General features: G+C 46.2%; 1 protein-coding gene and 1 non-coding gene across 3 annotated transcripts in view; both read right to left on the reverse strand.

The window, feature by feature from the left end:
• The window catches only part of LOC135369048 (procollagen galactosyltransferase 1-like), a 106,533-nt gene that overhangs the window by 25,705 nt on the left and 66,658 nt on the right, over positions 1–14,170 (reverse strand). The window lies entirely within an intron of this gene.
• On the reverse strand, positions 3,879–3,951 carry Trnaa-ggc (transfer RNA alanine (anticodon GGC)). Its single transcript has one exon. It is a non-coding gene; the product is annotated as a tRNA-Ala (tRNA).

Below are 14,170 nucleotides of genomic sequence, written 5' to 3' on the forward strand. Positions count from 1 at the left end.
ACAGTGCCCTCGGCGTCTCGTTTGCCATAGTTGCGGAGTTAAGAAAGAAGTTCTACGCTCTATCTATTTATTTATTTATTCACATACCCCAAAGGCCCTAACAGGGCTTTACATGGGGGGTGGCACATAGAGGCTGGTAGGTACAATACAACGTTAATCGTGAGTACACGGCTAAACAGCCACGGCGAAATTATTAGATACAGCGGTGCGAAATTGATGAGGGTTAGTAAGTTCGACTATACGTGGTGAGGGAGGCTATTCCACGAAATGGCCGTTTGCAGAAAAAATGAGTCCGTGAAATAAGACGCGCGGCACTGCTGTCGTTCTACTTTGGGAGGATGGTCAATGTGTGGAAAAACTGTTCGCGCTGGTGTTATGTAATGTCTACAAAGAGAAGGATTGTGATAGAACCTGTGGAATAAGCATAGTCTCGCAATGAGCCTACGATGTTGCAGAGATGGAATACCTAATGATGATTTCGTGCTTGTGACACTCGATGAATATGAGTAATGAGAAACAATGAACGGGAGCACAGCGTTCTGGATGGACTCGATACAGTGTGCAAGGTGTTGTTGCGGGGGATCCCATATTGCTGAGGCATATTCCAGTTTCGGACGAACAAAAGTAGTGTATGCGATGTCGCGAATTTCAGGGGATGCAAGCTTCAAATTACGGCGAAGAAAACCAACGGTACGAGAAGCACTGCTGATAACAGAGGAAACGTGAGCATTCCATGTGAGGTCAGAAGAAATAATGACTCCAAGATATTTGTACCGATTATTAACGGGAATCGCGGAGCCGCATATGGTGTAGGAATGGTTGATAGTTGCCGAGAAAAAGAGACGTAGCAGCATTTAGATATGTTGAACGAAAGAAGCCACTTCTCACACCAAGTTTCCAGAGCCTGTAGGTCACGTTGCAGAAGATGTTTATCTTGTGATGAACGGATTGATCTGTAGATAACACAATCGTCAGCGAATAGGCGTATACTCGATGAGACACAATCAGGGAGGTCGTTGATGTAGACAGAGAAGAGGAGGGGGGACACCAGATGATACGTGGACGAGGAATGGTTGTTCACGAAAGTGGACTGGAGGCGGTCAGTTAAGAATCCAGGAGAGAACATGTGCATCAAGGACTAGTTGTGAGAGTTTTACCATTAATCTAGCGTGCGGTACAGAATCAAGGGCTTTAGCAAAGTCCAGGAACACGGCATCTGTTTGAGTGGAACTATCCATATTTGACTGGAGGTCGTGGATAAAACCAGCTAGTTGTGTTTCACACGAGAGATTTTTACGGAAGCCATGCTGGCAGGGGGAAAAGTAAGCATTTCACTCTAGGAAGTTCTATGTGTTCTATGATTTTGCAGGACACGCTGGTAATGGAGATTGGTCTATAGTTCAACGTTAAATGAGTGTCACCACTTTTATGCACTGGTATTATCATTCCCCGACGCCAGTCTTCTGGCAGAACTCAACTATTAAGTAATTGTTGGAATATTGCAGCAAGAAATCTGCTCGAGTGAGCCTTCGTGTTTTTAAGAATTTTGCTGTTTATTCCATCGAAACCAGCAGAGGAAGAAACCTTGATGGAAGAGATAATCTTTTCAATGCCAGCAGGAGATATCGCTATCGGTGACATGCTATTGAAGATGGATGTGGGAGGCGCGGGGGTTGTGTCTCCGTTGGTGAACACGCTTGCAAATGCGTTATTGAAGATAAGAGGACATTGGTTATCTCTAACAAAATTACCATTACGAACTTTCAGTTGGACCGATGGAGATTTTGGGTTTATAACTTTGTATGTATAACTTTGTATGTATAACTTTGTATGTATAACTTTGTATGTATTTTATAACTTTGTATGCGCTTTGGGGTTGTGCTTCAAGAGGTTAACGCTATAGAACATGCGTTTTGAAGTCACCAATGATTTGTATTTCCGGACACACTCTTGATATTTTGGCAGTGATGATGCAGACTTACAGCACTTAGCAAGCCTGTACAGACGTTTCTTTTTACGGGCGAGCAGTTTGATTTCATGATTGTACCATGGGGCATGACAATGTGTCTTGATGAGAATGGAGGGTATATAGGCTTCAATAAGTGCACTAATATTGGATTTGTATAAATACCAGTTTTCGTCGACTGTCCGTACTTCAAAAATTAGCGAGAAAGTTAGCCAACACACACACACACACAAATAGAGATACGATGATGAGATGGGGCTGATGCCGGCCAGCAGGCTGGGCGCTGCCCCAGTGCCACTTGTACGTGATGAGAGATGATGATGGATATGATAAGGGGTCCGGTAATCAAAGCAGGGTGGAGAGGCCTGTTGATGACAAGAAGTCCCAGAGGTGACGCAGACCTTGGCGTGTATGAGCTGGACTGGACCATGGGCCCAGCACCTTGCCTATGGTAAAGGGGCGATGATCGATCGCATGCAGTTCGTGCTGCAATATCGCACGCTCCCGCTGGTAGCCAAGTTAGCCAAGTATTTGGTCGTAGTTACCCTTATCGTATAACCTTATGCGTTTGCACGAGGAACGACGGGGCACGCTGGGGACAGATATTGTGAAGTGTAGTACCTTGTGGCCTAGTTGTGTCATACCTTGTAGGCCTTGTGGCCACTCAAGGCGCATGGAGAAAATACAGAACCTACTATATCTGGGTCGTTAGTGAGGATTAGGTCTAGGATGTTTGATGAGGTGGGAGTTACACGGATGGATTCATGAACCACCTGATGAAGGTCAAACACATGACACAAATCAATGAAAGAACGCCCTTCACTACCAGAGGCTGACGTGGAGCTCCAATTAATTGAGGGGTAGTTGAAATCACCATGAAAGATAACCTTTGAATTTGGGAATTCGGGAAAAATATGATGTAGTGATTTGTGTAATTCTGGGATGAATGCATTGCTTGAGGGATTGCTCGAGAAGAAACTCTAAACAGGATTCTGGAGGAGGAAACCCGTGTGGCAAATGGCGTATAAGTGGGGAAACACGAAGAGTCTAAGGGTAGTTCACACCATTGCATTTTCATGGGTTATCGATGTGGCGCGGTGCACTGCGACACTTACCCGAATATAAAAAAAAGGGAAGGCAACCAGCTGTTACTGACACCAGTAGGTGAGTGCAACAAAAAAAAAAAAAACAGCAAGAAAGAAAAGGTAATGTTGTCTTCCATTATTCATTCAGATGACCAAAGTAGCACGGGGCAAGCTAGCTGGAATTATTTCCTCGCGTTAATTGCCTCCTGCGCGATGCCGTTCGACCTGTACGTTGCGTTGTCAACGACGGAAAATTGAATGCTTTCCGTAATTGCAGTAGGATCCTGTTCTACGTGACCGTCCCTAACAAGCTGCTTTATTCAGCCGGACGCTCCAGTGATTTTGCGTGCACAAGCTACACACACACACTGCGGTGCCCTGCCCTATTGCTCAGTGAGAACGGATGAGGGGGATGGTGATGGGGGAAGTACTTTTTTCAGAGGTCCGTCACCAGACCGGTGGAGCGCAAGATGAAGACGAAGGCCTTGCACCTGGTGGGCAGCGTTCGACCAGGGTCCGAGAATATTCGTATTGACGTCAACAACCAACGTCAGTATGCCCGAATAATCGATACATTGAAGTAAAGCTTAGTAAAGTCTCTCAGTCTCTCATAATTTTGTCTGGAAAGGGGAAAGAAACTTACTACTTGACTGCGTCAGCTAACTGTGAGTGATGCAATGATGTCGGATTAGTAATGCAAGTGGTTTTATGAACATGAAATAACTGATGTTCTTAGGCTGGAACAACATATAGAAGGGACAAATACATACAAAGCCTCAACTTGCCTAAGAAATTAACGATGAAAGATGAAAGTCGCTGAAAAGGTTAGCTAGCTGTAGGACTCGAACCCACATCTTCTGGATTGCCGGTCCAGGGCTCTACCAATTGAGCTAAGCTAACACGCCGAAGTGTTGAACAGCTTCAGCCATCGGGATTTCGTAAGATGATGTCATCAAGGGACAACTGGACGCACATTCCGTAGCTGTACCCTTTCTAGGAACCGCTTACAGAACGACCGATTCTGTCAGGGAAGCGATGTAAAAGGTAGCAGGGAAACTTCGTCTATATAGGGTCGGATAAAGAGCGTGGTAGAAAGGCACAGAAAAGCGGCGGACAAATCAACCACAGGACTGAAATAAGTCACACTTGCGGCACCTCACAAAAGAACGGAAACAAAAGGTTTCGTCTTCCAAAACCATTCTGCCGCACTCGACTCAGGCAGGGGAAACAAGAGGGGCGTATTGCGAGCGGTGGAAATAATGCTTTGTGTTGGGGGAATCGTGTGCAACAGCCGTTGCTCATAGCACCGAGGAAAAATTACTTTTCTACGTGTCTTCGTTCATGATGAACGTAGAAAGGACACGGAGAGATCCACAGTTGATGATGAAGCTGACAGAAACGAGAGTCATTCGTATTGGTTCTCGTAAGCAATTGACCTCTCCCGTGACCGCCCCACCTGTCGTCATATCACAACCGGACTTTCTATTGCCCCGTTTACCGCCAAACGTGGAATGCACATCGATGCAGAGAGATCGCTCGGTAGTAGCACGCTATCACCACCACATCGATGCAAATAATCGTCTTGCACATTCATCCGGGACAACGTACATCTACACCGTCGACTCTCATAAGCATCGTTGTCTCGCCACATAAAAGCTCCAGTTAATATATCCGTACATACTGCTATTCAAAAGCACGCACCGCAATAAGAGACCCTCTACCCCATTGAACATCCGCCCCAAAGAACGAGTATTTGGCATAGACAACGAGCCAGACAGAGATAACTGGGCTCATGGAGCTGTGTGACACCCAGACGGGTCCACAACGAGGCATGCGTGAGCAGTCAACTTTCTGCTTACAATATACTTCAAGTAGCTCATTTCTCGTGCTTGAAAATCGGTTCCCTAGACTGAATCTGAGATGCAGCCTTCAATATCTGCATTCAATATATCGAGGCAGACGTTGGAGATGCAGTGTGCTCTTTTAAGTGCAACTCACTTCATCATCCATCTTCTTTCTGTCCTTCTGGGGTTGACGAGTCGAAAAACTACGACTACGCGTTGTCTGCCACCCTCTACAGAGAAAGGCTTTCAAAACGCCGTTTTCTCTCGTTTTCTGTTTTGCCGCGAATACGGTGCGTGAAATACATCTGGCGCCGTTATCGCATCACGCCGCTATTGGTTATGGACTACGCTGTCGTTTTGTGATGCCACTCGTGTTTCGGCATGTTTACCGATGTTTTCGGGAGACAATATGTACTAAACTATAGTGAAATACGGGGAGACAACAACGGGTACCAGAGTAGGGAGACTTCATTGGCAACGGTATCGAGAGAGACAGAAGACTGTCTATAGCAAGGGACGCTGTGGAGGCTACAGTATAGGGTCCACGACAAAGGAAACAAACGCTGCTCCTTCGCTGAAAGTATGTATCCCGGGGCAACGCAAGTACGTAGAGACACAGATGAGGACAGGACAAGTTTTCTCCCGCGCAGCGCCGAATAATCGCTCCAACTCTTCATTTCTGCTCACCTGCACAGACATCGTGCTACCATCCTAAGTGTCCGTAGCTACAGCTTTCATAGAGCGTTTTGCAAGAACGCGATGGTAACCAAGCATACGTTCTAGACTAAGGCAGTTGCAAAGTTAGACTAGAGGAGGTTCCTTTTATGCCAGTGTCTGGCCGGCTCCTGTCCACTCATTCGCACAAGAACCTGTTCCTATACATATAGGCAAACGAGCCGAAGTGAGCTCCATCTAGGAACAAGCAGAACACATAGAACCTCCCTATAGAGTCCCCGTTCCTTTTTCGTGAATTACTTGTTCCGATGTGAGGGTGCTTCACGCTCAAGCCTGACTCTAAACATGTGCATTAGGACGAAAAGGCGGCAAGAGTTTTATTCATCGCCACAGAGACCAATAACGGCAAGCGGTGTCGCCGGAGCGGAAGTGGCATACGCTACAGATTTATACCAGCTGCTGCGCCGCTCCAGATTTCCCTGACACCCTAACTGAAACTTTACACTAAAAGCCGCCTTGTGTCGTTAAAGCGTAACTTGCTAACTATGACAGCAGCTCTAAAACAAGGCTCACTTAACCATATGGGGGAGGTGGGGGGGGTAATAAGGAACGAATAAATTCAGTGGGTTTCTTTTTTGTTTGTTTGTCTGTTTTCATACGTGTCGACATATGCACGGGCACGGGACCATTCTTTCTGGGATCCTTTTTTCCAGGACAATTTTTTTTTTTCTTCAAAGCTATCTACCTCCACAATGGCGGTTCAAGCACGCACGTCTGCTTTCCTTTCTGCAGACCCAGATGTGGTTGAGACTCGCTGTATTCTTTGGAAGAAAGGACTGCCATTGTGAAGGTATACGTGCGTACCGGTTCCATTAAGGAGATATATCACCACGGACGAGGCAGAAGTGTCCCAGCAAAACGTGTCATCCGGCAGTCCATATGGAATATGGACTGTATCCAATGTCAAAAGAAACCATCCGTCCAGCCGTGGTTGCCGATGTTCAAGAGCAGATCACGTTGAGTCCAAACAAAAGAATACGAAAGTCAAACTTGCCTCGAATGTTCTACTACCGTGTCGCGCGATATTTTTCAGTTTGTGCATTATCGAATCGTGTAACGTACGTGTGTCCACGAGTGCAGGTAAACGGTCCAAGTCCAACGTAAAATAATTTGACATACACACTTTCCATTCTCTTTGCAGGTTGTTTCTGGCGCAATGATGCGGGATACTTTTATGTGAGACATCCTTTATGTTCCCATATATATTTTGAGGCGTATGCAATGAATGATTCTAAATACTTTCTGCAAATTCCGCAAATCTACTGTCAGGTGCTGGTAAGTTGAAACAATTGCTCTAGGTCGAACTTGCCGAATGAAGAATATGCCCGATTCCGGCATTTCAATTTCGGCCTACGCCAGCGTATTCTAAGAGGGGCGCATTCTTCCTATGTCGGGCGCGTCGAGGAAACATTCTGCTGACACAGCCAACTCAGCAAATGGCGAAATGGAAAAGACATTATGAGAGCTGTACGCTACATGCGTCCGCCGAGCGAGCCCGTGTAGCGGCCGCGAATAGCACATCGTAAAAACGTGAAACACTAACCAACTCAGCACCGCATGTATTCCCTCCACAAAGACCAAATGAAAACATCTACCCACCGTGCTGTCAGAAGAAGGTAGCGAAAACAGGAAGTTGAGTGGAGAGCACTAACGATCAGCGAACAAGGATGGGGGTTGAACGATTCCTTGGATCGTTACTTCTTAAAGGGAGAGTTGTCAGCTGTCACCCTCGCTACTTAAAGACAACCGAGCAGAGCAGCTGAGCCATTTTCTCGCTGTTTGTTGGCGGCACGAGCAACCACTAACTGAAGAAACCTTCATTGTCACGGAATGTATGGCAAGGTGCACACAGCACAACACTTGTTTCTGTCACGAGTCACTAAAATTTTCGGTTCTTGCAGTTTTCAAATTTTGCACGACATACACTAAAGCTCTTTCAATAATGCACATGCTTTAATGCACGAGTTTGTAACGTTTCTTCAACTTTTGGACATCTTTTCGCGGATTTTCACCGGAATACCCTCCACAGTTAAGTCCATTGCTGAGGTAAATACATTGCGGATGTCATGGGGGTTCAATTGTCCCATACGAGGCGGGATAAATTGTCACATGCTTCAACTGGTAGAGCAACTGACAGCGCAAACTATACCCGCGAGAAAGTGCTTCAGTAGCTTTTTTTAGTACGTCTTTAAGATCGTGTAATAATTTAGTGACGCTTTTTACGTCTATAATGCGGGTCTACCAGCCAGTAATGGCTAGCTCGCATTAATCCTGTACAGCTAGGACAGACGTGGAAAAAAATGTAAGGCTTAAGATAATAGGTTCTTCTCTGATCGGTTAGTTTATTTCCCATGTGCACTTATTATGGTATTTCATTCGGTACCACCTCCACAATAAAGATAACGAGAAAATGCAGCTGACACAACCTGCCCCACTATACTGGGGCGTATTGTCACACTTGACGACCTCCGCACAAATCTCTTAAATAATAAATTATTCTTGAAAGCCAGCTTTAGTTTAATACGTATGTGCGTTGTGCAGCCAAAAGATGGCACTAAAATCCAGCGTTGGTCAGTGCCGTGTATGCCAAAGGGAGTCTGGCCATTAGGAGGAGCCGAAAAAAGAGGCTCGACCTGTCAATCAAATTGAGCGTTTTTCATTGGCTGCTGTTTTCTATGCTTCGACTCAGCAGTAACCGCGTTTGTTACCATTTTCTCCAATTTTTCGGAACCCCCCCCCCCCCCCCGCCAAAAAAAAAAAAAGGTTATTTCGAGCGATTCAAAATTTCCGGAAATTTTGCATCTCCACCCAAGACGCACGGTCCCACCGTATGGGCAGGCAGACCGCTCGATAATGGAACGCCACCAACCAGCCACAATAGAAGCATATCTCTCTCCAGCCTTCAAAAGACAAATAGTCCCTTTGTTCGCCAGCAACGATTTTCTCAGTGTCGCTATCGAATAAACTCTGCATGCTTTTCTGAAAACGGAGAGTAGACTGGGATACATGCTTTCGCGGCTTCCGGATGTACGCATGAATGGCAGACCCCAACACATTAGACATTCATGAACATGAGGAACGAAAGGGCAACGCTATAGCAGTGAGACCACTCATGGCGTATCAGTTTCAGGAAGGGAGAAAACAGAAAGGCATTTTGCATTCAACTTGGACGTCGTGGTTGCATTTTCCTTTGCTGCAGTTGGCGCGTCATGAATGGCGATCGTTCATCATATGCTGGTCACGACAGACGGTTTCGTGTTTGCAGCAACTGCCAAGTATAGAAGATGGACAGCAGGAAGTAGTGGGAAACATGACCCAGGTAATTCCAAAGAAAGTGTCAGTTTGGCAAGACGTCGGAGTCACCGTAGACCAGCTCATCCACTCAGCCACGTCATGCGATGGAAAAACGTGTTCGGGAGAGAACCCGAACCAAAAAAAGAAAAAAAGGTCGTAGACGCGGTAAAACCGTGACGCGCGTTTAATGATTTACCGCAAGGGCAGCGGGGTGCTCAGACGCCGGGGCGTTGCTTAACCATTAGAGAGCACGCGGCTGCCCTGAGAGGATCCTCGTCTGGCCGCTTATCTGTCCACTGCAGCACGTATGTGGGGGGCTTTCAGAAACCAAGATAAAAGGTCTGAAGGGAATTGCCTCAGGACGAGAGGACACCGACATTTCGAACAGAGACTGTTAATTGCTGTACAGAAGAACAGTCTCCGTTCGAAATATCGGCGGCTTTCGTCCTGAGGGACTTTCCCTTCATACTTCCTTACCGGTTCGCTGGATGTCTAAGTCCATCCTTGGGGTCTTAAGTCCTAAATCCCAAGTCCCCACGGGATGTCTAAGCCCGTCTAAGATAAAAAAAAGTCATTCTGTTGAATCGGCGTACCAGGGAAATAATTGAGGCATTTGAAATAACAGAAAATGAGTCGCAGTGCGTAAGCCGTGCTTCTATCACTTTGTTTGATAAGAAGGTAAAATTCCTGAAAATGTGGGACAAGGCGGGTGATGTTTGATTGGTCTGTGGATGACGTATTGCTGTGTAAGTGTGATATTTAGAGACAGTATTATGTACCCAATAAATTCTTTTGTTGCAAGTCTAGCCTGTCGTCGTCTCCTCTCTGTCCCTGTTCCCAGTGCTAGTACATCATGCAAGATCACACCAACATACCAGTTTTTTACTTTAATGTCTAACACGTCGCCTTTGCCTGCACTTTGGCCCTTGACCCTGTCACGACATTAGCGCGTACAGAATAAACCACAGGCTTGTACAAGGTACTCAAAAAGAGAGAGAGACTGAGCACCAGACAAAAAAGTGATTGAGTACTACATACTCAACCTCAAAAACGATTTGAATAGAATAATAAATACTCCTAGCTCTAACTCGCTACTTGCAAGATAGTACACTTCCAAGTTAGAATTCGTGAAACTTACTGCGAAACACAAAAATAAAATGAAGATAATAGGATATACGGTACTCGTATGGTACACTCGTCTTTTCCCGCAGTACCTTCTTGAAGGATGCTCGCTGTATGCAACATATCTCAAAGCAGCACGCTAGACGAAGACAAGTCAGGACAACTTACTTGCAACTAAAAGACGCTTAAAGAAGCAATGAGGTGACATTTAACGTCGCTCGAAATCCTGCCTCCTCTGTCACGCTGTCCGCAGTCACCGTGCAAAATATTTTCGCTCTGTGGTGCGTTATAGCTGTGCAATCGAATTTACAAAAAACAGTCGGAGAAAGCAGCTGCAGACGGCCGACAGGACGCTCTCGTGACGTGGAGATGGCTCCGTGGCTTGTTTTTTTTTATTTTTTCTTGGCAGCTCACACGCCGTTTATACATGCTTGAGCTGTGATGCTGTACGTCACTGGTCACGTGAGGGGAATAGCATACGTCACTACGTCCTCTCTTTCCGCGACGCTCTCTTTTCACGAGGGAAAGGATATTTCAAAGGTGTGCGGAAGAGAGCCCTGTAGGTCATAATTCTTTCGCAGGAACTCATTTTATTCGTTGGAGAACACACTGCGCCGAAAAACGAAAAAACATTTTAGGGGTCACCTCAGTGCTCTTTTAACATGACGCAAAGTTTAAAAAGGAAAAGTAAGTTAACAAAAATAATTTTTGTGGCGCATTAAATTAAAGTGCGCGCATTAAATTGTGGGCCACCGCCACTGTCTGCTGCACTAGAAATAAGCATCAAGACTGTCCGTTCAGTAGCGCGCTCTGGCAGAGATGCGCAGAAGGGATTCATATCGAAGCGCATGCTCATTGAACGCATTTCGGGCATAGAAATTATGGCGAAGTCGGATGGCCATTTCGTGGCAACTTTTTTTGCCAGATCTCGAAACGATCGAGCATCGGATTGCCCAACTATATCCGGTGTCGTCACATCCGCACTGCAACGGTGGCGAGTGCTCTGACTGGCCCGCACGACGAAAGTTCACGTGGTTTAACAGACGACGGAACCCGAAGACGGATAACCGCGGTGCCCCTAACGTGATCCAAGTGACTAAAACCGCTAGATTCCTGGTGCTCGTCACGTGTATACGTCATAATACGTCACATTTAACGAATTCGTCCAAGAGGCCTCGCTGCCAATAGCTGCGTCAGAACTATGTTCCGGAATCCCGAGCCGTTTTTACAATCCCGGGATTTCGAAATGTGGATAGTCGAGTCTATAGCTTTCTGAAAAGGCTGTCTCCATTTTCTCTTTTTACTTTCAAATATATAAATATATATACAATGCAGGCAAAAAGCCATTAAAGAAACAAATAAATGATACTAGACGTGTTTGAAATTCAAACTTACAGATTAACATGGCTTCTATGGCTGCACGCAGAGAAACAGATACTCATGGAACGATGCGGCAGCACCAGAGGACACGATGCGCAGCTACCCAGGGCTGACGAGCCGCAAACACTGCGAAACACGTGTCCTCTGGTGCTGCCGCATCGTTCCATGAGTATCTATATATATATACATATATATATTCGTAAGAATCAAAATAACAAAAAGAAAGACTCCGCAGAGAGAGAGAGATTCTGTAATATTTTGTGTAGCCTGCGGCCTTGTGGATTGGAACGCTCCTTCTGATTTCATGGGAGTTTTAATGCTGCTTGAGGGCTGCTTTCGCTTGCGTGATTCACATGAATCAGCAGCTACCGTCGCGTCCACGTTGTGTCAACGTTGTGTCATGTATCGTGGACGACAATGTTGGTCCGGTTTCGGGTTGCAAATGATATTTTTCGGGGAAGGGATTCTTGAAACAAAAAGTCGGTAGGACACCGTTCTTTCCTTTTCACTCGTACCACCGAATATCTGTTGTCAAAAAAGTCCAAATTTATTATCCCGAAATACCCGAAATCCCGGAATTTCGGGACATGAAATTACGCTGAAATTCCGGGATTTCGGGGTCCCGGGAACCGAACCCTATAGTCAGGACCAGGGCAATAGACTGCACTGATTATGGACAATGCCCCAGCACACAACCGGGTGGAGCGAGCAACGCTCTCAAATGGACACTGCGTGAAGTTTCTTCCACCCTACACCCGTATTGAGGAAATGCTTTCAAAAGACAATCTCGAAGTCTGTGCCTTTCTACGAGAGATATAAGACGAAGTGTTATGACATCTAACTGGAATAACTATCCGGGAACACGTACCGCCGTTCCATTTTGTTAGAAGCTGCTCGACCCGGTATGGAGCGAATACAGCCTGTCGAATGGGCACGACCGCAACCATTTCCGCTACATAGATCAAGCTCTGCAAAATGCCGACATGTGACTCATAGCCATTTGTTATTTCGCTATAGTTTCGATTCACTGCTGGAATTGCTTTTGCTTTTCACTTGCCTTGTTGTTTGTAAGGCATTGCAGCAACATTGCGAGTCTCGCTTAAATAAAATGGGTTATTCCGCACACGCACACACATAAACGGGATGATGATGTGGTGGGTCACTCTCTGCCGTTATGGCGGTACACTGCCTCATTGCGCTTGTGGAGAAAGTGATGATGATGGAAAGGTCTCCTATTAGAGTTCGTCCATTAGTCCAGTGCTGGAGAGGAACTCAGCAACAGCTCGTAGACCTTGCATGAGATGTGAGGGTCGGACCATGGCCCGAGAATTTTGGCTAAGTCGAACTGGCGTTGATCGACGCGTTGGAGAGCAGTTTCCACGAGGGCACGCTCGCGATCGTAATGTCCACAGACCAGGAGGACGTGATGGAGGTCACCGCTGTTTCGCAGATTTGCGTGCAGACCCGGAAAAATCTCAGACTTCATAATAGTATATAATAAAATGAGAAAAATGACAAAGCTCGAATAATAACACAAGTCACGAGATGCTCTAATCGCACGTGGCAGTCACAAAACGCTGTTACATAACCGTTGTCCCCCGAAGTGGACTCATTACATGTATCACGAGAATAGTCATAAGATGTCGTAATCTCTTCTTCCGGGAACAGCACCGCAAGCGATGCTGCCCCGACGACCGTTCACAGACACGGCCCACCCGGGGCGGACCGCGTTATCAAGGTGTCCCTCTCCAGTATACCAATCGTAATGGCAGGCAGTATAGTCATGAATGACCGCAACGTACCGTTTCAACGTGACACGGGATGAGTCATGATTGAGGTATGATATTGTGCTTCCAGATGTCGAATATGATATACTCCATTATGAGTTCTTGTTGGAATAAAGTCATTTGCACTTGGAATAAGTAGGTTCACTACCGAATTAAATTGGGTAGCGCTCGGATAAAATTGAGTGACCAATAAACTGAGCGGGAAAACCTGTAGTAGTTTAGCAGTGAAGACGCGAGAAGGGGAAAGGAGGAACGTGTACAACGCGTGGTTATAAAGCGGCGGATGTACGACTTTCTGGACAGGAATAACTACAGGAACTCGTTGTCTACTTATCTGGCCAACTTCCGGTAGCGCAGAATAGCGCATTCATATACGTGCGAAAGCTACAGAAAAATTGTGGAAGCCATACTCAGCGTAAACAACAAGAACAACAATGAAATAAAATAAATAAGCAGAGCGACGAAAACATCGACTTCTGGGCGTTAGAATAGGGCAACATGGCGGTCACGAGAGAGAGTTGTATTCAGGTACCGCTATAAGGGAGCTATCGGTGTAGAAACCGAAACGATGTCCCATATTGTTGCACATCGGTAGTGCCCCAGCGGCACAAGCACGCAACTCTTCTGGGAGCGTCATGTTCCCCTATTCTAATGCACGGAAGCCAATGTTTCTCGACAGATTCCTGCCCTCTGTGCCACCACAGGCTCTTATATTAACCTAACGGCTTCGCCGCCTCTGTGGGTCCTCTTGGGGTTCCTCTTGCACCGACCTCTTCCAAGTACACAACTCTCTTATTATGAGCACTTCGCGCTACTGCTTGCGTGAGTTGCACGGTATTTCCCCCTTCAAGGAACGGCAACTGCTTAATCTTCAAGCTCGTATCCTGCGCACTTGTTTGGGAGTCCCGAAGACCACGAAAACCTTCTGTGCTATCGCCGAAGCGCGGGTTTCTTCCG

The sequence above is a fragment of the Ornithodoros turicata genome, chromosome 9, assembly GCF_037126465.1.
Source record: "Ornithodoros turicata isolate Travis chromosome 9, ASM3712646v1, whole genome shotgun sequence".
NCBI lineage: Eukaryota > Metazoa > Arthropoda > Arachnida > Ixodida > Argasidae > Ornithodoros > Ornithodoros turicata.